Consider the following 26267-nt stretch of genomic DNA (forward strand, 5'->3'; position numbering starts at 1 on the left):
CTCCCATAGTTTCAGTATGAAATAGTTTGTAAACCAGTGAAACTACAAGTCAAAACTTGCTACTCTGGCTCACCTTCAGAAGCATTGTTTGTGGGAAACTGCTCGGGAAAAGCAAACTGACAATCCGTCTTTTTGCCTGCAGTAAACATCATGTCTGCTGGAGGCCCTAATATAACAATATATTTGGTTGCAATAACATGGATAATAAAAGGTAATTGTTGCATAGAAAGATGCAGTAAAGCTCCTTTAAAAGCCTCAGCGCCTCACTAGGCTCCATGCTCAAAGGTCAACATTTTTGCTACCAGTCTCCATGTCTTGTAAAAGTCATTATCGCCACTGAGAAATCCTCTTGCAACAAAAAAGGCAGACGGTACAGAAATCCAACAATGCATATTTTACATACTTAATTTATTATTAGAATTCCACCCAAAGCTTCTGAGATTATTTCTTTCCAACATCTTGGCAATGTACAGTATAATTTGTAGCTACTTTAATATTCCTTTACTTTAAATATCCACTTTAGGCAATATTTACATTCATTTGTATGTACGAGTCAGCATAATGGCATCAGAAGTGTTCCAAACTGCTGGCTCCAATGGTAGGCAATGTTAAATCCCTCACAAACTTTAACAGTAGATTAATTGCTTTGCCTTATACATACATATCCTTGTGTGCAGCTTGAGCATACCTGAAATCAACTTTCATGAGAGTGATAAGGGGTGGTAATTAAAATATGGAGCAGTGTGTGCAAATTCCTTCCTTAACCAACCCATCAATATAGTGCACTGACTCAATTATAATCAAAACAATAGACTCCCAGCTTCAGAATTCTCACCATTCCACTAATTACCACCCAACGCCACATACTGCAAAGTCTCTCAGATACAGATGCATTCCATCATGGACTTTGGCAAGTCTTTAGGGCAACAATTCCACTTTTATGGGGCAGCCAAACAAAACACTTTGCTACAACATGTACTCTCCTAAACTTGCTGCATGCATACACCCGGGGTCTAAAATACTATGAGCACATCACTGTATACAAACAGCTCCCAGGAGGATGAATTTCTCTTCAATAAAGGTGATATATGTATCACTGGAGCAGAAATTCTTCACAGAATCGGAAACTGTGTACCCATCAAAGCTCCTGTACTACTGTCACTAGATTTGAGACATGATGTTGTTAAGGAGGTACTTCTATTGGTCTATGAGATTGCAATGAGATATACAACAGGAAATAATATTTTCAGTGTGCTGGATCAATGCCATTGATTACCAAATTGCAGTGTACAAATGGCATGAAACAGGCATGAGATGATTTCTGATTTGTGAAACCAATTAACTTTTCTGTCCCTTGAATTTTCTAAAATTTATTTTTAGTTTATTCTGCAGTGGCATAGTAATAATAATGTTTTACCATGTTCAATAAGTGATGGTATTCTTATGGCTGAATGTAACACTTTCAACATACAATTTGCTTCAGTTAACAGTTGCCCGCTTCATAGCATCTCTATTCAAATATTGCAGTGATCTAAGGAAGTAAAAAGAAATAAATTAACAAAGCAAAATATTTGTTTATAAACTACAGCTGTTAGGATCACAGTTCATTAAATAAGATTTATTTGCTACAAATCTATTACATTGCAGGTTAACACCATGCAAATTACATTCCTTACCTAGAACTACATATTGCATTCTAAATAGAATAACATTTTAAAAACAGAGCACAGGATAAATTGACTTGTTTTAAAGAAGTTCTGTACCTGATATCAAGCTACTTTAAGAGTGAAAATAAATTAGTTAGGATTATTCCCTTGGCATTACCCTGACGCTGCTAATAAATGACTTATCCTTCTGAAACAGAGCATGGAAATCACAGCCTACATGTGTTACTACTTCTAGTGCTGCGCCAGGGAACTCAAGATTCAAACTTTCCCAGCTGGCTTTGCTGTCAAAATTTCACAATAGTCAATAGTCCATAGAATATTGCTCCAGACACCTTTAATGAAATCCACAATGCTTTTTTTCCAAATCCACCGCAGATTAATTCAAAAAGGATTCAGTATTTAGATGTTCAGCTTTCCACCACTGTGCTCTTTATTTTATTATCTACACGCGTGCAATATTTTAACACTTCCACGCTAATCATATAACTTGTTTCAATCCCATGAGAAGGTTAAAGGGGGGGGTGACATTCACGAAGAGTTCAGATAGACAGAGCCATCATAGAAGCACGTAGCCAGATAGTGGAACATAAATTGTATTCATTGATGTCCTACTCAGAGTAGAACCATTGAAATTAATGAACATTAGTTATGTTCACTGGGTCTACTCTGAGTAGGACTAACACTGAATGCCACCCAATGTCATGGCTACCTGGTTATAAGCGGAAAGCGGGAAGCAATTGAAGGAGGCATGCACTGCCAGTCAAGTCTTCAAAAGTGGAATCAAGAGAACAAGAGGCAGAGGATACATTGCAGGCCAACAAAGAACTGAACCCTGACTTGCTTCACTAAATAAGCAGGGTGTGTGAACTATAGATATGGCATACCATGTTTTTCCTGAGCATTTGGATGATTAACCCAGTTAACCCCATTTGTTGGGTACAAATATGAGTTTTCACAGTCCAATACAAAGAATACCTGGGTAGAGCTTGTTGTTGTTGTTATGTGCCTTCAAGTAGATTATTACTTATGGTAACCCTATGAATCAGCGACCTACAACAACATCTGCTATAAACCACCCTGTTCAGATCTTGTAAGTTCAGGTCTGTGGCTTCCTTTATGGAATCAATCCATCTCTTGTTTGGCCTTTCTCTTTTTTACTCCCTTCTATTTTCCCGAGCATTATTGTCTTTTCTAGTGAATCTTTTTGGTTGCTCAGAACATGAGTTTGGATGCATCTTAGTCTGGTGTCTCAGCTTTGACCATTCCACCTTGGGTGCCCTTGCTAGGAGTCTAGCCTCTTGGTCTCAACTCCTGACAGCACTGCTCTCAGCTTCTTCGACACTCTCAAACTCCCTCACCACGTTAAGGTGTGCATCCTAGATGGGATTCACCTACTTAATGGAACTCTCTTCTGTTCTGTTCCAAGGTGTTTGTTTAAAGGAGTTTACAAGCAGCTCTTGAAAGCAAAGTACCTTCACAAAATGGCTTGCAACATTAAACTAGTGTAAATAAAAATGATAAAAAACAAAACGCATGAATGAGCTATCATAGTGAAGCTTCTTGAGATGATCAACACGCAGTACAATCCTTTTTACCCAGAGGTATGGACGGGGGAAAATTCAATTCAGTTCTCATTGAAAGCCTAATCTATCAAATGCACGCTTTCCGAAACAACATGAGAATCAAAACACAGCCACCCTTTGAAATTTGCACTTCATTGAATTTTTCTGATGCAGTTCTATAACCAAAGTTTACAAAAACGCATATATGGGGAAAAGTGTGTATGAAATAAATATATGAGTGAAAATAACATACAGAATTACATTGTATTAGGAGAAATTGCTTGCAAAAATTGTACATTTTGTCAAAACTGCATGCAAAAATGTGTTTATTAGGAGAAATTCACACTAAAATGTTGAATTTTTATGAGGATTCAATCAAAAATTGCTGCAAGACTAAATTTAAAACTGGAAAAATGAGAAACAGAGAGAACCAAAACTGACAGATTATTTCATCCCTACTCAAGAGTTTTCTATGTTCAGTGGGGCTTACGCTCAGGAAAGTGAGCATAGGAGTTTGACCAAGACCTGCCTATTTTGAAAAGACATCAGGGCTGCTGGATAAGTCAACTTTTCATATTCACTAATAAGCAAAAAAACCCTTGCGATTTAAGAAGGTACCTATCAAAATTGGGCAGCTACAGTGAATGCACCAGGGGAGCAAGAGACCTGACCTCCTCTCTGAGATATTGTACTGTCTTACAAATTTGTAAAATTGCAAACACAATTGGGTTGGTCTTTCACAGTCCAATCCACTTCCGGTGCGGTTTGGAAGAATTTGGTAACATGTGCCTCTGAGCACATGGTGAGTGGTGGCAACACCTGCAGTCAGGACTGCATCGCCAAAGATGGAGAATTACATTTTTTGTATGTTTGTTGGTGTTCTTACTTTGCTTCTTTCCTGTGTTACTACTGTTTCTATAGAGAACCTAACCTAGAAAATTGTATATCTCTCATTATTCATCCTAGAAATTTGTGTCAAATTTATTTTTATTAATTTCAAAGCCTTTTTATTGGTCCATGTCATAAGATGGTGAAGACAGCCTTTTGTGTTTCAAACTGGAGGTTATGTTTTATTTGTGTTTTGGCTGCGTTAACAGTTGCATCTGAAACTGCAGTTTAATGTAAAATCAGACTGATTACAATATGTTGCTACTTAAGCAATGAATCTAGCTGTTGGACAAACTTGGCCTGCCCAAGATTCATGTGTTCACCCTGCTATGTGTAAACCACTCCACTTATGGTAGAGTGGGCATGGTCAATTAAAAACATAGAGCACACCTAGAAATTTGTTAGAATATATTTCACTTCCCACTGTTTTATCTTGTGCCAACTGAGACCATTATTCCACAATTGTTTTTGGAGTTTTTTTAGAACAAATTATGCAAAGTGTTGCTGCACCTCATATTCACAGAAACAAAAGCAAAAGAAAATGATTTCCCATAGGAAACTTCACTAAAATTGCAAAGTAAATCAAACATATTTAAAGTGACTATCTGAATTATATCAACTGTCTTAGTATTGTTGCATCCTCACCACAAGAGTAGCCATCTACTTGGGGGGGTGTCTTAGACTCCTTACTTTTTTGGGAGCAGGGTCCAAGCTGGGTCCCTATGTCTCCAGCATCCTATTAGTCCCAAAGTGGAGTATATTAGCCACTGAGAAGAGTCTTCTAACATGCTTCCTTGTCTTTTCCTGCTGATTGGAGCCAATCAGAGTGAAAGGAGGTGAGTCAGCCACTGAGAAGACTCTTCTCAGCAGCTAACAGACTCCCCTTTCATGCTCATTGGCTCCTGTTGTTGTGGGAGAAGGCACACATGGAAATGACTGAGGAGTGTGGAGAAGACGACAGCAATTAAGGGGGCATAACTGTGTTGGGGGTGTAGCATGACTTTCATGAAAGGGACCCTAAACATCTGAATCTGCCACTACACTACTGTTCCTCACTGCTAAAACAAGATCAGCACGTCTTGTTTCTGTTATTTGGGGTGATTGCAGGTGTTGCCATCACTCACCATATGCTCAGAGGCACATGTTACTAAATTCTTCCAAGCTACACAGGAAGTGGATTGGACTGTGAAAGACCAACCCAAATTGTGTTTGAATTTTGACAAATTTGTAAAAATTTACAAATTGTTGAGATGCCCTTTTCCCCTCACAGAGCTACAATTTCCACAAGGGGGGCTGACTGTTAAACTACTCTGGCCACTGGAGCTCTGTCAGGGGAATAGGAGTCTCCTAACAACTTCATAAACTACACTTCCCAGGATTCTTTTGGGGAAGCCATGACAGTCTAAAGTGGAATAAAGGTCTGGCCTGGGTGTGGCCCCCTGATTAGTCAAGCCAAACAGCTGTGAGTCTAGCTTTTAGAACACTGGCAGTTGGTTCTTACTCAGCATGCCCACGCTTATCACTTGACTTCAATGTAAATTTTCTTAAATTAATTAAAAATCAGCCAGACATTTTTTTTAACTTTTAAACTGCAGACGATGAAGGTCAGAGTATGGGGCAAGGTAAGTATTAGGATTTACAGGTACTCTGTGAACATAGCTGATTTTTAATGAATTTCAACAAATTGAGTCCACTGACAGAAGTCCCACTGGGGTCTGGATTTTTTTTCTCATTTTACCCTTTGAACTCTTGATTCTCTTGGACTGTTTTGTGTATCACCATAAAAACCTAGTGGGTTGTTAAGCAAGCATTTCTGAGTTCAGGAATATAAGTTTTGTAAGATTGTGTTTTGAAATGTGCTTATGGAAGCACCAGAATGGCATGGGGGGTATTTTCAATTTAGCATTGAAAAATGGAAAAAATTCCACGCTGGCTATAGTATACAACAGCCACTCTCGTGGTTGTATAATTTTAGCATGCTCCTTTGTTTGTATTATTTTACAGTGTTAGGCCTGTATATTGTTAAAGCTTTTTAATGCTATTTTAGTGAAACCTTTTGTTGGACTACATCTTTGGCCATTGGCTAAGCTGGGTGGGATTGATTGGAGTTGTAGTCTGACAACATCTGGGGACCCAAGGTTGAAGAACAGTCCTACAGAAGATTTAGCATTTGTGGAAATAAAGAAATGTAAAAAACTGGTCTCCAAAGGATCCCAAGTGAAAATTCAGTTTTGTGTGTAATATTTTGGCAGTCTTAGGCATAAGTACTCATGAATGCTTCTCCACAAAGTGCTGTTTATAAAAGCATTATAAAGACAAAAACCTGATACCTAACTTACATGTCCACCCTTGTAAGAAACTATTTTGAAAAAGCTGATGCCCTTGCTGAGTAAGGTAAGGAAAAGGGTGGGACTACATATTATTGTTTGAACAATAGTCAAGCTAAAAGCCACAGCAAAGAGATGCCTAGAAGAAAACGCCCTCCTGTCACCCTTATCTGATCCAAGGGACTAAATTCAAGTTTTGCCTATACGCACACATTCTTGCACTCTCTCCCATACACACGAGTTTTTTTCATTAAGGAGTGAGATAAAAGCATGAATGAGCTATCATAGTGGAGCATTTTGAAACAATCATGCATGCAAACAAAATCTCTCCACACCTCAGACAGGGATTTCTGGAATGCAACCTCTTTCACTATTCATGTTTTTATAACAATAAAACAATAAACGCATTTAGAAAAACAATTTCAAGTCCAATGCAGATACAGACTGGGATAAGAATCTCTACTGAAAATGTTTGTTGAAAAAGGAAGAAAATCTCTACTGAAAATGTTTGTTGAAAAGGAAGGTCTTGAAGACCGAAGAGATAATAGAGAAGGCACCAGTCTGATATGTAACAGGAGGGAAGGGCAAAGGGCAGGTGTGCCACACTAAAGGACCTGTCCCTACATCATATGGGGCAGACCTTATAATGAGATTGCGAACCTGCTCCTTCATGGGGATTGTGACCCTGTCCAAAGCAGGCCACTGACCAATTACCCTAGGCTCAGGAACCACTCACCCACAGCACCTCCATCTTGCCAGGATTCAGACTCAGTTTGTTGGCCCTTGTCCAGACAGTAGTCCAGGGCTTGCACAGCCTCTCCTGATTCAGATGTTATAAAGAATTAGAGCTAAGTATCATCAACATTCTGATGATACTTTGCCCCACATGTCCTAATAACTGCTCCCAAGAGCTTAATGCACACGTTAAACAGAACTGGGGACAAGATGTTACATTTCAGCACAACTGCCAGAGGCCAAAAAGAAAAAAAAATCAGCCAATGCTATTCTCTGAAACTGTCCCCAAAGATGGGATAAGAACCCATCTCACTGAGTTAGTTCAAGAGGATCCCATGGCTAATTGTATCAAAAGCCACTTAGAGATCAAATAAGAACAATAGTGTTATGCTCCTCCCCTCCCCCACTTGTCCTTTTCCAAATAAATGTAATCCATCATGGTGACCAATAACCAGGCTTGAACCCAGACTGAAATGGATCAAGATAATTGGCTTTGTCCAAGAGCACTTGCAACTTTCCCACCATGACCCTCTTAATCATCATCCCCTAAAAGGGGGTATTTGTGACTGGGTGCTACTTGTCACAGATCAATAGGTCCAGGGTAGGCTTTTTCAGGAGTGGTCAAATTTGCCCTCAAAGTGCCTTGCAAACAAGTCACAGTGGACTTCCAGTGGGTCTAAATAAAATTCCATTCCCTGGAGTAGATGTCAACAGTCCCTAGACAATACAAAAAGTTTCACTCAATGGTGTATGGTTCATGTATGATTTGCTTTTAACTCACATTTTAATTGCGAAGTTTTTGTACATCGTTTTGAGCAACTTTGGGAAATTAACAGGTATTTTTATAAATAACAATAAATAAAATGTATCTTGTTTCTTATCCCATATCCTGCTGCTTATCTATATCATTTGAAACACTATTGTATTCCTTTTTTTTTTGCTGCACACTGCAATCCTATACACTGTGATTCACAAATAAAAGCCATTGAGTTCAATGAGTATTACTCCCAGGTAAGTAGGTTTAGGATAGCAGTCTGAATCGTACATTGGAGAAAACAGTCTCTACAGACGTGTCTTTAAATCACTGTAATAGCTTGAGTGGAAATGGACACATTTTCTGTCACATCTCCAACAAGCAGAAAAATGACGGCTATGCAGAAGCTAAGAAAAGAGCTGACACATGGCTACAAAAAGAGTTGTTTTCACTTATGTGGTAGTCAGCGGGAATTACGGAAAGTGCAGCACAAAGTTTCTGTACCAACCAGACATCTCAAGGCACCAAGCCATAAGACAAACACAGATATTCCACAGAAGCAGTCAAGTATATTAAGTGGGTCTACAGTACTGGCTAAGAGTACATGCTATGACTTGGCAAGTCTGTCCCTAGTTCAACTATCACTTCATCTGCAAACTGGAGTGCATCTGCCAAGACTGACACTGAACTCAGATCTGCCCTCCAGCCTGGCCATTCCTCAGGTTGTGGGCTTATCTTGCAACAGCACCTAGGTTTGCAAAGCCACCTGTCCAGTGAAATTTGCCACAGTGCTGGAGGTATCATTGCTACGTTGGGTGCTCCAGGGTATTGTGGGAAATTTGACACAGTGGGCAGCTTTCCAGCCAGGTTCAGGGTGCAATCAAGATGGGGGGGACAGACAGCCATTTTGACAGTGGCCCGCTGAAACACGGAGCCAACCCTAATACATAGCCCTAGGCAAGCCAAGGCCTCAGCTAAGGTTACCAGCCTTTGATCTAAAAAACATTGGTGCCCAGAACACAGTGCGCTCAGGACATGAACTGGAAGATGAAGAATGGAGCTTTGAGGAATCTGGTATGGATAGGTGAGAAATTCAATTCAGTTCACATTTCAAGCTGACTATCAAATTTGCACTTTCAAAAAACAATATGAGAACCGAAACACAGCTTTGAAATTCGCAGTTATTCAAATTTTGCACTACAGTTCGCCAACTAACCAGTGTTTTAAAAAATATGCATGTTAGGGGAAAGTGTGCCTAAAAAGAAATATATGAGTGACAACAACATACAACAATGCATTATATGACAAGAAATTGCTGGCACAAATGTGTACATTAGTCAAAACTGCTTACAAAAATATGTTTTATTAGGAGAAATTCCCACTAAAATGCTGGAGAATTTTAATAAGGAATTAAAAAAAAAATCATACATCACTGCTGAAATGTGGAACACTGAATTTAGGATTGGAAAAATGAGAAACTGAGACAACCGAAACTGACAGATCTTTCCATCACTGGAATCTGGCATGATGAAGGGGTCTGGGAAATTAGAGTTAAGAGCCATAGCTAGAGAGAAGCATATCAATTTAAAGGTAGAGACTAGCAGAATCTGAGATTTTAGACCTTTTGGTTTTACCTAATAGAACATGATTTTACTGAGGGGGGACGTCCCCTCTTTACAAGGGGACAAATACTGGTGAATTAACCAGATTGTTGTAAGGATTACTGAGCACTTCAAACAACAAAAATATTATATTAAATGCTAAGTATAATCATTATTTAGCCTTCAAAGGTTCAGGCCTCTACTTCCTCATAATCTCCATTTTGCACATGCAGGCCATATATTTTTAACCTCTACCCCAAAAGTCCCTAACCTTTTGGGGCAGGGGGGCATATAGGGAAATGTAAGAAACTGCCATGGGAGCCACAAAATACCTATTTTGCAGAAGAAAAATTTGTGAGAGGAAGATAATTTGTGGGAGGAAGGACATTTCTAGTCTATAAATGTATATTGGTTGTATACTGATTTTCCCAAAGGATCCTGGGAATTGTAGTTTGTTGATGATGGGGAGAGTTCTTTGTTAGAAATCCTTAGGCTTAGAGAATCACAGTTTGCAGTGATCCCTGGAAAACTTGGGGTGACTATTAAGCAAGTTTAACCAAGCAATTGTATGCATATTTACTCAGAAAGAAATCCCACTGATTCCAATGGGGCTTACAGCACAATCTTATACACATGTACTCAGAACCCACTGAGTTCAGTGAGGCTTACTCCTAGGTATATAGAAACAGGATTGCAGCCAGGCAGAGCAATCCAACTGATGGGAAGTTAGTGGAAGGGGGGCTGGCGGAGGAGGAGATGGGGAAAGGTCCACAGCTTCCTTTTGCCATTCCGGAGCTGCTGAGTTGGCTGATTGTGGGCTCAGCAGGGAGCTGCATTCAGGGACCCAAAAGTAAAAGCCAGTTCTCACGAATAACCCTACCAGGAAGTAAGCATTCTCCATAGACTTCCACTGTAATTATTTTCTTAAACTGACCTTTTCCCCAGAGTATCTTGGCCTGGATCAGGACCTGCAGGAGTGCTCCGAACAGGAGTTGGATGTTGCGTAAGTCCCCCCCTCAGTCCTTCCCCAACACACCCCTGGAAAGACCCCTTTTTGGGGCTTACACCGGCTCCTCTCTGCCCGGCTAGTCTTCTCTGGTGGACCCCCAGCTGAGCCGGGATGAGGGGCTTCTGCCGGTTCAGCTGGGGATCCACCATATTCAACTCCCCTCTGCCCAGTTGGATTGTGCCCTTAATCTCAACCAAGTATTCAGAGTATTGTAGCACTAGTCTGTGGTATACTATATGCCCCAAGGAATTGATTAGTTTTTGGTAAGCCTAGAATAAGCAATGGAAAGCATATTTAGAAAAATAAAAGCTATGGCACACACTATATCTGCCTAGCCAGCCATTTGTTCATATTATTCTCTAGGAATTAATACCCTGAGGAGTGCAATATAAAGAAGACAGTTGTAACATTAGTTGTGAAAGGAATGTGGAAATTATGGATGTAAAATGAATGTGTACGTCACAAGCACCCAATAAAATCACCATGAAAAGTTATCCAACCATAGGTCATGTGCTGCTTGTGTGTAAAGGGAGCATGCCTTAGTTATCTGTGGATAAAACATTAAGCAACAGTGGTCATAGGATCTAAAAAGGTGGCATAAAGTTGAAATGTACTCAGGTGACCTTTAACCTGAGATTATCAAGCAGGACATTTGTGTTCCATATACCTTCCTTTAAAAATATTTAGCAATAATATTTCTAAAATAGATTGGCCCCCAGGGTTGTGAACAGGGTGTCTCAAACTTTTTAAAATTTCCTCCTAGATATGCTGTATCATCTCCTCACATACATACACACAGACGTCAGTGCCAGCCTTCTACTTGCAGAAGAGCAGACTGTAGCCATCACACCCATCTCTTTCTCTCTGTGAGAGCAGTGTACTGTCATCCACTAGGCAATCTGCAGACTGGGGAAAGGGGTGTTATTCTTTTTCTGTGATGCTACATTATGTCACCAAATGGGTGTTTAGTTCCCGGCCATGATTCAATCACCATTTGTCAATGTATTTTATACATTTCAAAATGGTTAACATACATGTAAAAGGAGCTGGACAGGAAAGTTCCCTGACGGAATGCTCCCCAATGTTTTGTTTCATAAGCTTGTCCTGTACATAGAAACCTTGAATGTCAGATTAAAAGGCTTGCCTATCCTCCCCTGCCCAGCTAACTAGTTTTCTTGGGAACAGGGAGTTTTTGTTTTGCTTTTGGACATCAGGGAGAACTGAAACACATGGGGTTGCAGAAGTGGTTGGTGCCCTTTGGGACTGGTAGAGCAGAAGACAGGGACACCAACAGTAGGTGGAGCCAAAGCCAATGACAGGTAGAATCAAGAAATTCTTTTGTCCCCAGCCTCCTCCCTGCTGAGTTTTGCAGGGGCAAAACTGAGAAGAAGGAGGAAGCAGATAGCCAGGGCCTCACCCTGGAGTGGTTGTAAGTAGGAAAGCAGGAGCGCTTGGGAGAATCGAGACTGAGATTGGTGGTCCATTTGCTCTGATGGACCAGCTTCCACTGTGGGAAGGGACATTAGTCCTACTCAGGGTAGACTCATTGAAACTGATGGGCAGGCAACTAAAGTCCTTTGATTTCAATCAGTCTATTCTGATCATTGCTGGCTATAATGCATCGTTTTTCCATCTACATAAATGAAGTGGCACAGTCCCATAACACATGCTTTTTCAAAATGAGCAGATTAGTCCTGAGAGGAAAAGGCATCCACTAAGATAGATTCCTGATGTAAAACGGGCTCACACCAACCCTAAGCTACATTCTTCAGTAAATGTGATTGTACCTTTTATATAAGACCACATTATCAAAGTGTACTATGCACGCAACACTGATATGGTTTATTATCAGTAGTGAAATTACTAGCATTATGTCATGAAGGTTGAATACTGCATTGGCCTCTGCACCACTAGCAAAGTCCACTGTAGCATCGGTGCCAGTTTAGTCTGTTAATCATTTATGCTCCACTACCAGCAAGGAACAAGTACATTGTCTTTCAGTCGCAGCAACCCTGGGTCACATTTTGAGATGGTTTGTTGCTCTTTTCTTTACTTGGCTCCAAGTCCTGTGTTAAAAGTGTGCATCCTAGCTCCATTTGTTCTTTCTTCAGATGGCATAAAGTAAAGGTTCACCTTTCTTTCCTCTGGATCTTTCATACAGCATTAAGCCTTGGCCAAACCAGATATGATGTTAAATATCTCTGTGCTATTAATAGTTTTAATAATGATAATGCTAAGCTATTTTTGTTGGGACTGCAGAGCATGTGAAGGAAAAGTTTGACCCTTTATCTCTGTATGCTGCAGTTTGATGACTGCCTTCCCCCAATGCATGGCATTTAAAAAAAATAAAATACATGGTTAGCTTCATGCCTAATTTGGCCTTCAACCAATCCATATCTCTGTTTCTATAATTGTGTTAATACATATGCATTTAAACATTTAAAGATGTTTTAAAGCTTTTTTAAAAAATGTTTTTAAAGATATTTTGTTTTAATATATTCTAAAGTTTGTTTTTATGATGTTTTAAAGTGTTTTTAATGCTTTTGTTTGCCACCCTGGAATCCTACTGGGAAGAAGGGTGGGATACAAATCTAATAAATAAATAACTAAATAAATATGCTATAAAATGACTCTGTTTTGATCTCCATTGCAAATTAGGGTAAAAATATATACCAGCTCAGTGGTTCCCAGACTTTTCCCCCATGGACCACTTGAAAATGGCTGAGGGTCTTGGCAGACCACTTAAGGATTTTTTTGCCTGTTGTAGCAGTTGTAATGTGCTGTGCTAGATGTTATATCTTTTTAATTGAATTTTATTGCTTCTTTTATTTCTTATATTTTTATTTTACTGTATTATAATTTGAATTCCATAGAATTCAAATTATACCGTGGGCCACCTGAACGAAGGTCAGTTTAGAAACCCCCATACTAGCAAATATTTTACTGCCTATGGATAGCAACATAAAACACTATAACCTGGAAGGGGGGGACATTTTTTTTACCCTATTTACAATAAACTTTCTATTTGCTTGTCTGGAGTTAATTTAGCACATGGTATCCTCCAGGCCTGCTTATAATGGCTGCCACCTTCTTTGAATGGTTTTTGCATCAGCTCAAGTCATACCTCTTCACCCAGGCCTTTGGGGGAAGTTGATCTGCTGTAACTGAGGACTGCCCATCTTCTATATGATTTGGTTTTAATCTGATTTTAATATGCTATACTGTGTTTTCTATAGTTTTAATTTATATTTGGAAACCACACTGTGATCACACATGGTGAAAGGCGGTATAGACATAAAATCATTAGCTTTTGTCATATGTAACTTCCCAAGGTCCAGTGCCACGTGCACTTTTAAAAACATAGCATTTGAAAGTATCAGGTTCTGGCTGGGATGTCCTTCGGGGTGAATGAATGAATAAATGAATGGTTTGCTTACTATCACTCACCTATATTGCTGCCCTGCCCCATTCTTTCGCAAGAGTTGCAGAGCAGTAGTACACTTGTAATGAAAGCTGTGTCAGAGCTACTGGATCTGCAACAGCTTTTAAATTATACCCCACATTTGTGAAAGCATGAACTTGTGCAATAAAACAAAGAAAGCAAATATTGCAAATAAGATGCAGAAAAGGCTTTCCTGACAAAGGGAAACACTTTTCACAACAGTGCTAGTGGAGTATGCTCCATACAAACATACTTTTCTCTGTAGCCATGAGACATTCCACAGGAACTCAGAATTCAGGTTATTCTTCCTTGGGAGTGAGTCAGACAATTTCACCCAACATGGGCCTTCACCGCCCAGGCAGGCCATGCTTCCAAGCCAAAATCTTCATTTTCACAGTTACAGTACCTGCCTACTCAGAGGCAGAGATGAGCTCATCAGAAATTAATTCAAAAATTATCTGAGATCTTACACACACACAAAATGAGATATTTGATATTTTTTTCTGAGTCTATCCAAGGATTCAGAAATATTGTTCTCTGGACTCCTTTCCTCCTCCTCCATCTACAAAAACAACTACTCACCAGCTCCCCCCATCGCAAATATACTCCCACTTTCCCTTTCCTAACCTTTAAAGCTTAAGCAGGCGCAATAGTAAAGGTGTGTGGTGAAATGAAAGGAAGGCTTTGGCTCCCCACTGGCCCCTGCTGGGACATGAGGGAGTCAGGAGTACCATGGGGGGATGTCTGCTACAAATGTACCCCAGTACATTCTTACCCAGGGCTTCAGGTGATGGGAAAAGGCTGAAAGTAGCAGACTAGAGACAACAGAAAAGAGAGACAGAGTTAGGAGTTAGGAATATAAGAGCCTGCTGTATCAGACAAAACAGTCCAGCTGTTCCAGCATTCTGCTTTCTGATGTGACTAACCACAACAGTTTTAATATATTTTAATGTCTGTTTCTATGATGGTTTAGAGTGTTTTTGTTTGCTGCCCTGGGCTCCTACTGGAAGGCAGGGCAGGATATAAATTTAATAAATAATAACAACAATAACCAGATGTTTGCAGGAAGTTTGCAAACACAGCTTGAAGGCAATAGCACTCTCCCCCCATTGCTCTCCAGCAGCTGCTATTGTGGCATATTTCCTTTAAATATGGTGGTTCCATCAAATCATCATGACTAATAGACATTGATAGAGCTATCCTCTCTGAATTTGTCAAATCCCCCTTTTAAACCATATCCTGTAGCTATAACTTTCATAAATGAAGAATGCATTGCCTGAAGAAGTCATTTCTTTTGCATGCCCTGCATCTACTGCCAATCACCCAAATCAAAGGAATGTTTCTTCTTGGTTTTTACTTTTAAAATGGTTGTTTTCTGTTTGGAGGCTATTCTGGCCAGCCCAGGAAACCGAAACTTAAGTAGGGGGAAAGGAACCTAGGGACCATGGGAAACTTCTACTGCCCTTTTGGAAGAGGCTGGGAATGGGGGTTAAAACAGTGGAGGTAAATGAAGCTGGCAAGCAAGTAAAGGAGTTATTGGAGAGTTCAGAAGGAAAAGTGAGCTAGAAATCCAAAGTAGCCAGGATGGAAAGTATTGCAAAGGAAGCAGCCTCCAGGGACAAAGAAGCTGAGCTCGAAACAACAACAATGGAAACTACATTGCCAATGGACTAGAATGAACTGAAACGGCCAAGCATTGGCTTATAACGGAGTAGTCTAGACTAGATGATGGATGCGTTTTTCCATGTTATTTTCATATCCTAATTGGTCTTATGGATAACTGCTACAACAGTTTTAAAGTCTTTTTATCCCCAGAAATATCATTGCGGCAACTGATGTTCACCCCATCCCTTATTGTTGGCTGGGTCGGTAAGTAAATCACAGTGGCTATAGGCTATTTTTGGCCACATTCACACCGTACATTTATTCCACTGTTATTTCATTTTAACCAGACACGGTTTCCCCCAAAGAATCCTGGGAAGCGTAGTTTGTGAAGGGTGCTAAGAATTGTTAGGAGACCCCTATTCCCCTCATGGAGCTACTGTTCCCAGAGTGGTTTAACAATCAATCCCTCTTCTCAGAGAACTCTTGAGAATTGTAGCTCTGAAGGGAATAGGGATCTCCTAACAACTCCTTCACAAGCTATCCTTCCCAGGATTCTTTAGGTGAAATCATGACTGCTTAAAATGGAATCATAGTGGAATGAATGTATGGTGTGAATGTGGCCTTAGCTGAAGCAGCCTGGGAATATTGGTTTCCACTTGCTGGCAGTGGCAAGGACCGCAGGGGGTTAAGTTAAGTGGTTCACTCCCCTCCCTCTCAAAGTGCACCTTCATGATCTAGCTTTACATTATGAGGGACAACAAATTATCTACTTTCTCCACACTATGCATAGTTGTATACATCCTGTCTTCCACCCATCCATAGCAATGGTTGATAGGTCAGAGCAGCAGTGCTTATCAGACAATCTATCACTAGTATTGCTATCACTTACTGGGGGGAGGAGGGGCAAGGCAGCAGCGAGGTTAGTATGGAGCAAACACACTGGCAGAGCCAATCCAGCACTCCTACCAGTGTGTCTGCGCACTACACAAACCTCGCTGCCACATCTCACACACACACCTATGGTAAACCACAGCGATGCAACAATGAAAGTTAGGCAACACCCAATGCCCCGTGTGAAAAAGTAATTGCTCCCCTATTAACTCAACCCAATGAAAGGGATTATTAGGGCCAGAAGTTTGAATATCTTGATAAACAATCAGGCCCGCTTTGAGCCAGCCCTGCCCAATAGAAATGTGACCAGCTAGCACACAGAGTCCAAAGCCACATCATGCCACAATCAAAAGAAATTCCTGAACATCTCCAGAAAACAGTTGTTGATATGCATATCAGTCTGGAAAGGGTTACAAAGCCATTTCTAAGGCTCTGGGGCTCCACCGAACCACAGTCAGAGCCATATTGACCAAATGGAGAAGGTTGGGACAGTAGTGAATCTTCCCAGGAGTGGCCGTCCTGCTATAATCCCTCCAAGAGCAAGCTGTAAATCATCCAGGAAGTCACAAAGGATCCCAGAACAACATCCAGGGATCTGCAGGCCTCTCTCACCCTAGCCAAGGTGAATGTTTATGACTCCACCATCAGAAAGACACAGAGCAAACATGGGATTCATGGCAGAGTTGCAAGGTGGAAACCACTACTCACTAAGAACATGAATGCTCATCTAAGAGTTTGCCAAAAAGCACCTGGATGATCCTCAAGAGTTCTGGAACAATGTTCTATGGACAGATGAGTCAAAGATGGAACGTTTTGGGCAACATGGGCCCCATTATGTCTGGCAAAAACCAAACACTGCATTCCACATGAAGAACCTCATACCAACAGTCAAGCATGGTGGTTGGCAGAATCATTCTGTTTCCTGACTCCTAACAGAGCAGAGCAGAGCAGAGGGAGCTGTCTCAGTTGGTCTACAGGTGAAGAGATAAAAGTAAGCCAGCGTTCAGAGAGCAAGCAAACAGAGCGAGCAAACAGGAGTTTGACAAAGGAGCTATAGTGAGGAAAGGAAAAGGCCAAGAGGGCTCTGAAGCTGTGTGCTCTCAGCCGTGTGCTCTGAAGGACTCCATAGCAGATTGATTGGAAGGGGCATGGCCTGATAGCTATTGGCTTAAGTGTGTGGTCTGAGAACTACTGAGGGCAACAAGCAGCAGCTGTGTGTGCTGGGACTTTCATTCTGTTTCCTGACTCCTAACTGAGCAGAGCAGAGGGAGCTGTCTCAGTTGGTCTACAGGTAAGGAGATATAAGCAAGCCAGCATCCAGAGAGCAAGCAAACAGGGAGAGCAAACAGGAATTTGACAAAGGAGTTCCACAGGGGAGGTCAAGGGGGAGGTCCCTAAAAACAACAACAACAACAACAAAGGAACAAGAAAAATTACTAATTCTCCTTGTACAGCGCACCACATACCAGTGGGACTCTCAAGTTTACCCTGAAGTAGGACAGGACAAAGCACAGGCCACTCCAAAACAAGTAGTCAAAAAGAAACAAAAGGTAGAAGAGGGTATGAACAAGAAGGATACTCCAGTGGTTGTCACCTGCAAGGTGTGTGCCATGTTTGTTTTCTTGCCTGAGAACAACATGTCGTACACTTGCAACAAGTGAAAGCTCGTGGCACTGTTGGAAGAAAAAGTGAGAGGCCTGGAATGGCGGGTGGCCACACTGAGGACTATAAGAGAAGATGAGGAGTTCTTAGACAGAACGTTGGAACAACGTTGGATTGCCAGCCAGATGGGTGACTAATAAATTTAATAAATAAATAAATAAACAACAGCAGCGAAGTGGAGGTGGAAGAGCAACAGCATGTGGTAGCAGAAGAGGAGACTGCCTTGGAGAGGAACAACGAAGTGGAGGAAACTCTGTGGGAAAGGGTGACAGTTAGGAGCAGAAGAGCTAGAAGACATGCTTCACCAGTGGAACTATGGAACCGCTTTCAACCACTTGAGGATGAGACTGGAGGACAGCCTGTGGTGGAAGAATAACAGGAAACCCCGTGCGACAATGAGCAAGAGGGTGAAGCTCAATCAAGCAGGGGCAATGAAGCCACGCCCCACTACAAGAAGAGAAGAGTCCGAGTAGTGGGAAACTCCCTACTGCGACGGATCGAAACCAAAGTATGCCGAGAAGATCCATGGACTCACCAGGTATCCTGTCTACCAGTAGGACAGATTAGAGATGTGACGGAAGGGTTGCCATCACTCATCAAGTCCACCGACAGGTATCCCGTTCTCCTCATCCATGTGTGAACAAATGATACTGCCAAACAGAGCTATGAAGACATCACATCAGCCTATGAAGCTCTGGGAAGGAAACTCAAGGACTTTGGGGCCCAGATAGTTTTTTCATCCATCCTTCCAGTACTTAGGAGTAGAAAGGGAAAGCAAAATACTCCGTGTGAATGAATGGCTACGAAGGTGGTGCCGACGTGAGAGAGAGATTTGGATTTTGGTACCATGGGCTATGCTTCCTGGAAGATGAACTGCTGGCAAGTGATGGGTTGCATCTCACAAGGACTGGGAAGAATGTGTTTGGCCACAGCATGGAGAAGTTCATCAGGAGGGCTTTAAACTGAATCCTAAGGAGGAGGGAGATGTAAACTTGGTGGTAACGACTGATGAAGGCTTGTGCACAGTAATGGGAAAGAGAGATTGGGTCTAATAGGGCCCAGAAACAGTTCTCAGAAAAAAGTAGTAAGGAAGCCAAGCCATAAATCACATAGTCTTTGATGTCTGTATACTAATGCGCAGAGCATGGGAAACAAGCAGGACGAACTTGAACTCTTAATACAGGAGGGCAATTACGACTTGATAGGTATAACTGAAACTTGGTGGGATGACTCCCATGACTGGAATACAGCAACTGAAGGATACAACTTGTTCAAAAAGAACAGAAGGGAGAAAAAGGGAAGCGGAGTCGCGCTATATGTTAAAAATATATATCCCTGCACAGAAATACTGGAAGATGAGCTTCATAGTTCCACCGAGAGTATCTGGATTAAAATTAATGGGGCAAGCAATAAAAGGGATGTGGTGACTACTGACCAAGTAGTCACTACTACTGACTACTCTCCTTCAATCAAGGAGAAGATGAGAATATAACTTTTGAAAAGCAAATTGTCGATGTATCATGGAGTCATGATGTAGTAGTAATGGGGGATTTCAATTATCCTGATATCTGTTGGGAGACAAATTCTGCCAAACACAGCCCCTCCAAGAAATTTCTGACTTGTGATGGAGATAACATTCTCCTACAGAAAGTGGAGGAAGCAACCAGAGGATCAGCTATCCTGGATTTGATTCTAACCAATAGAGATGATTTGGTGGATGAAGTGGCAGTTATGGGAACTCTGGGGGAAAGTGACCACACCATACTTGAATTCTTGCTTTTCACAGAAGCAAAAGCTGAGAGTAGCCATATGCACACCCTGGACTTCAGGAAAGCTGATTTCAATAAACTCAGAACAATTGTATGGTTCCATGGCAAGCGACCCTAATGAGAAAAGGAGTCCAAGATGGGTGGGAGTTTCTAAACAAGGAAATTCTAAGAGCGCCATGGAAAGCAATTCCAACAAGGAAAAAAGAGGGAAAACAGCAGAAGAAGCCAATGTGGCTTCATAAAAAGCTTAGAGGTGACCTGAAAACAAAAAGGACACATACAGGAAGTGGAAAGAAGGCCAGGCCATGAAGGAAGAGTACAGGCAGGTATCACGGAATTGCAGGGATGGTGTCAGGAAGGCTAAAGCTGAGAATGAGCTGAAGCTAGCGAGGGATGCTAAAAGCAACAAAAAAGCTTTCTTCAGATATGTCCATAGTAAAAGACAGGGAAAAGAAATGATGGCACAGCTACTCAATGAGGATGGCAAAATGATAACAGATGACAAAGAAAAGGCAGAAGTGCTCAATTCCTACTTTGGCTCAGTCTTCCCCCAGAAAAGGGTCTATGACCCTCCCAGGAAACATGAAGTAGAAGGGACAAGATTGGAACTTAAGATTGACAGACAAATGGTCAAGGAATACCTAATCACTTTGAACGAGTTCAAATCGGCAGGGCCCGATAAACTGCATCCTAGAGTATTGAAGGAACTGGCTGAAGAACTCTCAGAACCGCTGTCTATTATCTTTGTGAAATCGTGGAGGACTGGTGAAGTGCCGGAGAGATGGAGGAGAGCTAATGTTGTCCCTATCTTCAAAAAGGGCAAAAAGGAGGAACTGGGGAACTACAGACCAGTCAGCCTAACATCAATCCCTGGAAAAACTCTGGAGCAGATTATAAAGCAGTCAATCTGCAAGCACCTTGAAAACAATGCAGTGATTACTAGGAGCCAACATGGATTTATGAAGAACAAATCCTGCCAAACCAATCTTATCTCATTTTTTGATCGGGTAACCTCCCTTGTAGACTGTGGGAATGCTGTGGACATAATATCTCTCGACTTCAGCAAAGCTTTTGACAAAGTGCCCCATGATATTCTGATTAGCAAACTAGCTAAATGTGGGCTGGATGAAACAACTATCAGGTAGATTCACAGTTGGCTCCAGAATCGTACCCAAAGAGTGCTTATCAATGGTTCCTTCTCAAACTGGGCAGAAGTAACGAGTGGGGTACCACGGGGCTCAGTCCTGGGCCCAGTGCTCTTCAACATTTTTATTAATGACTTGGATGAGGAGGTACAGAGTATGCTTATCAAATTTGCAATGATACAAAATTGGGGGGAACAGCTAATACCGTGGAAGACAGAAACAACATTCAAAGGGACCTTGATAGACTGGAGCATTGGGCTGAGAACAACAGAATTAAATTCAACAGGGATAAATGCAAAGTTCTACACTTAGGAAAAAGAAAACAAATGCACAGTTATAAGATGGGGGATACTTGGCTCAGCAATACGACATGTGAGAAGGATCTTGGAATTGTCATTGATCACAAGCTGAATATGAGCCAACAGTGCAATGTGGCTCCAAAAAAGCCAAATGCTATATTAGGCTGCATTAACAGAAGTATAGTTTCCAAATCATGTGAAGTATTAGTTCCCCTCTATTCATCACTGGTTAGGCCTCATCTTGAATACTGCGTCCAGTTCTGGTCTCCGCACTTCAAGAAGGATGCAGACAAACTTGAACAAGTTCAGAGGAGGGCAACAAGAATGATCAGAGGACTGGAAACCAAGCCCTATGAGGACAGACTGAAAGAACTGGGCATGTTTAGCCTGGAGAAGACTGAGGGGAGATATGATAGCACTCTTCAAGTACATGAAAGGTTGTCATACAGAGGAGATCTCTTCTCAATTGTCCCAGAGTGCAGGACATGGACTAATGGGCTCAAGTGGCAGGAAGCCAAATTTCAACTGGACATCAGGAAAAACTTCCTACGTGTTAGAGCCATACGACAATGGAACCAATTACCTAGAGAGGTAGTCAGCTCTCCGACACTGGAAACATTCAAGAGGCAGCTGGACAGCCATCTGTCGGGAATGCTTTGATTTGGATTTCTGCTTTGAGCAGGGGGTTGGACTCGATGGCCTCATAGGCCCCTTCCAACTCTACTATTCTATGATTCTATGATTTGGGGATGCTTTGCTGCATCAAGACCTGGATGACTTGCCATCGTTGAAGGAACCATGAATTCTGCTTTGTCTCAGAGAAGTCTACAGGTGAATGATAGACCATCCGTCTGTCAGCGGAAGCTGAAGCACAGCTGGGTCATGCAGCAAGACAATGATCCGAAACATGCAAGCAAGTTGACATCAGAATGGTTGAGGAACAAGAAATTTAAAGTTTTGGAATGGCCTAGTCAAAGTCCAGAGCTAAATCCCATTGAGATGTTGTGGCAGGACCTGAAAGGAGCAGTTCATGCTTGAAAACCCACAAATGTCACTGAGTTAAAGCAGTTCTGCATGGAGGAGTGGGCCAAAAGTCCACCACAGCACTATGAGAGACTGATCAGGAACTACAGGAAGCATTCGGTTGCAGTCATTGCTGCTAAAGGTGGCATAACCAGGTTTTGAGTCTAAGGGGGCAATTACTTTTTCACATGGGGGCACTGAGCGTTGCTTAATTTTCTTTAATAAATGAAATCAGTATCAAACGTATTTGTTTTTGTTCACTCAGTTTCCCTTTTCTCTAATAGTTTTTGGTTCAAAATCTGACAACATTCAGTGGCAAAAATATGCAACAATGCAGAAAATCAGAAAAGGGGCAAATACTTTTTCACGACACTATATATAATTTAGATGTCTATGAACATCCAAAACTGCATGGCACTTTTTCTCTTCTGAGAAGGTGAAACCAAGCAGCACATTTAACAGAGGACTCCGAAACAGTGACAGTGACAGAGAGAGAAAGAAGACTGGCTGCTATTTCAGTTCAGGTGTATGGTTCTTAGCCTCCCTTCTGCCTTAGGGACAACTAGCTCTTTAATGTAATAATGACAGAGAATCAAGAATACAGTAGGATGACTATTTTAGCCACTTGAAAGATAACAGCATGGATTCAGGGCAAAACTAGATGTAGCCGGATCATGTGACTGATCCTTGCATACTTGGCTTTTTTCCTTAAACTAGCAGCTGGGGGAGTGATCCAAATTGGAACTACTGCATGCAAGGAGTGAGGCTTGACCCATTCCCTCCCTCCGCCATGACAGCTATAAGCCCCAGGAGAGAAGAAGTCCTCATAACTACCAATGGGAATATCTCTCCCAAGAGAAACAGAAGCCAAGGGGAGGGCTCACAAATATGGTTGGGAGGTGGGTGTTAAGAGGTATCCATGCACTTTGAAAATGGGGGGAAATGATGATTACAGTGACCAATCTTTACTGCTACTTCCAAGATTTATTATTTTCATCACCATCAGTGTACATGGCACTTAAATTTTCAAGACGTATTGACTCCAGGTCCTCCTTATAATGGCAAAATTAGAAAAGCCCACAGCCCCAATTGCCCTCCCTGAGGCAAAGTACCACTTTTTAACACAGAGATCCATACCTTTCTGGCCACATTCACACCAGACATTTATTCCACTACTGTTGTTGTTATGTGCCTTCAAGTCAATTACGACTAATGGTGACCCTATGAATCAGCAACCTCCAACAGCATCTGCTATAAACCACCCTGTTCAGATCTTGTAAGGTCAGGTCTGCGGCTTCCTATATGGAATCCATCTCTTGCTTGGCCTTCCTCTTTTCCAACTCCCTTCTGTTTTTCCCAGCATTATTGTCTTTTCTAGTGAATCATGTCTTCTCATTATGTGTCTACAGTATGATAACCTCAGTTTCATCATTTTAGCTTCTAGTGATAGTTGTTTTACTTTGTTCTAACACCCAATTATTAGTCTTCTTTGCGGTCCATGGTATCTGCAAAGCTCTCCTCCAACACCACATTTCACCACTATTATTCCACTTTACACAGTCATGGCTTCCCCCAAAGAATCCTGGGAAGTATAGTTTGTGCTGAGAATTGTTAGGAGACCCATATTCTCATCACAGAGCTACAGTCATTTCCTCTCAGAAAACGCTGAAAATTGTAGCTCTGTGAGGAAAACAGGAGTCTTCTGACAGTCTTCATCACTCTTCACAAGCCACACTTCCCAGGATTCCTTGAGGGAAGCTATGACTGTTTAAAGTGGAATAATAATGGAATAAATGTCTGGTATGAATGTGGCCTCTAAGTCATAGAATCATAGAATAGTAGAGTTGGAAGGGGCCTATAAGGCCATCAAGTCCAACCCCCTGCGCAATGCAGGAATCCAAATCAAAGCATTCCCGACAGATGGCTGTCCAGCTGCCTCTTGAATGCCTCCAGTGTCGGAGAGCCCACTACCTCTCTATGTAATTGATTCCATTGTCGTATGGCATTTATTTATTTATATATGCATACATGCATGCAGCAAGAAAAAACAACCTTGATGCATTTAAGCCTGAAATGTGTCCCTACCCTATTCTTTGCTTCTGCTTCACATAAATGCTGGTGCTTTTACTGAACTTCGAGGCCACATTCACACCAGACATTTATTAATTAATTAGATTTATATCCTACCCTTTCTCCCAGTAGGAGCCCAGGGCAGCAATTTCAATTCCATTTTGCAAATCCTAGTGTTTCCAGCTGCAAGTTGTCTATACCTAGTTTTCCTAATCCTCCACCCACCTCAACTCGTATTGGTGGAGCTTTCACCCTGGAAATCATATTTAAATAATCAAAGTGAATCAGAGGAGACAGATCCCTCCTTCTTGTTTACAGAGACAGATGCGCACAGGTGAACACAGGTGCCCCCACCTCATTTTAAAATAAACTTGACTTGCAATCCTAACCCACTTACCAGAGAATAAGCTCCATTAAATTCAATATTGCTTACTTCTGAGTAGGCACAGGTAGAACTGCAGTGGGCAGATAGCGGGTGGATGCATAGGAAATAGGATGCTGCTCTGCGATGCGCACCCCCCCGCTAATGTCACGCATGTAAGACCACCTCCAGATAATGTTTCTACTGTATTTACCTGGCATTCGCCGTTCAGTTTTAAATCAGAGTGAAGCTGGGTTTTTTTATACCTCATTAAAGCACAATATTTCAGGCTGTGATCACAGCCACCTACAGCAAAGCATTTCCACTGGCCACACCAATAGGGGAAACGGGTTGATCTGCTGATCAGTTGTGAAATCTCTCTGAAGCAAATTTTTTAAAAACCACACTCTAGCTAATCCTATCAGGTTTTACAGTAAAAAGGGGTGGGGTTTGACAAGCAATGTGTGCCCCCATTTTCAGAAAAGAGATGTGGAGACACACTCGAACCAGTAAAACAGTATGTCTCTACCCACAGAAGAAACAAGTGGATTGTGGGTACTTTTGGGTTGTGTGTACCCAGATTCAAAGAGCAGGGGTGACTGTGTTTTAAGCCAATAATGTGACCCTATCCTAAGATTAGGCAGGTGGAGGGCCTCAAGAGGCAGCACTCCCTATTTAAAGGTGCAATGCTACTCAAAAGCCATGTGTGCAGCTGTTTCTTTCAGGGTTCACATCTGACTTATCACATAGCAATTGTGTCCTGTGTTCATTGTTACTCATTCTTATAGCAAATTGGGGGAATCACTGGGTAGAATAACCCATATAGAGCAATACTGCACAGAAACCTCATACCACATAGTATCTCTTGTGTTGAAGTGCTGAGTCCCATGCTTCAAAATGAGCATAAGAAAGTAAGAACAGACTGCTGGGCCAATAGCCCATCTAGTCATGCATCCTGTTCTCAAAGTGGCCAACCATATGGCTATGGGAAGCCCACAAGTAGGACCTGAACGCAAGAGTACCCTCTGCTCTTGACGTTTCCAGCAACTGGTGTTCAGAAGCCTACTGCCTTCAACCATGGCTAGTCATCATTGCTAGTAGCCTTATCATTGATAGCCTTATTCTCCATTTCTTTGTCTAATCATCATCTCAAGCCATCCAAGTTGATAGCCATCATTGCTTCCTGTAGCAGCAAATTTCACCATTTAACTCTGCATTGCACGAAGTACTTTTCTTTTGTCTGTCCTGAATCTTCCAACACTCAGCTTCAATGGATGACTATGAGTTCTAGTGTTATAAGGGAGAAAAAGCATGTAAAGCTCTCATTACAGATATACCTTAGCTAGGATTGATACTTTGTTTTCCTAGTAGGGCCCTGTCCACTTTACAAAATAATAGGCAGAAATTCAGCTGTTGTAACATTTCTCCATCACTGCATCTCCACCTAGGAAGTCTAC

At 41.6% G+C, this 26267-nt stretch overlaps 1 long non-coding RNA gene across 1 annotated transcript in view; it reads right to left on the reverse strand.

Annotated features, from left to right (window-relative positions):
- Positions 1-391: 391 nt before the first annotated feature.
- The window catches only part of LOC133390828 (uncharacterized), a 28026-nt gene continuing 2150 nt past the window's right edge, over positions 392-26267 (reverse strand). Inside the window, exon 2 of the long non-coding RNA XR_009764475.1 lies at positions 392-1531. This is a non-coding gene — a long non-coding RNA (uncharacterized LOC133390828). The remainder of the gene's footprint in view (positions 1532-26267) is intronic.

This window comes from Rhineura floridana, chromosome 8 (genome assembly GCF_030035675.1).
Source record: "Rhineura floridana isolate rRhiFlo1 chromosome 8, rRhiFlo1.hap2, whole genome shotgun sequence".
Classification (NCBI taxonomy): Eukaryota; Metazoa; Chordata; class Lepidosauria; order Squamata; family Rhineuridae; genus Rhineura; species Rhineura floridana.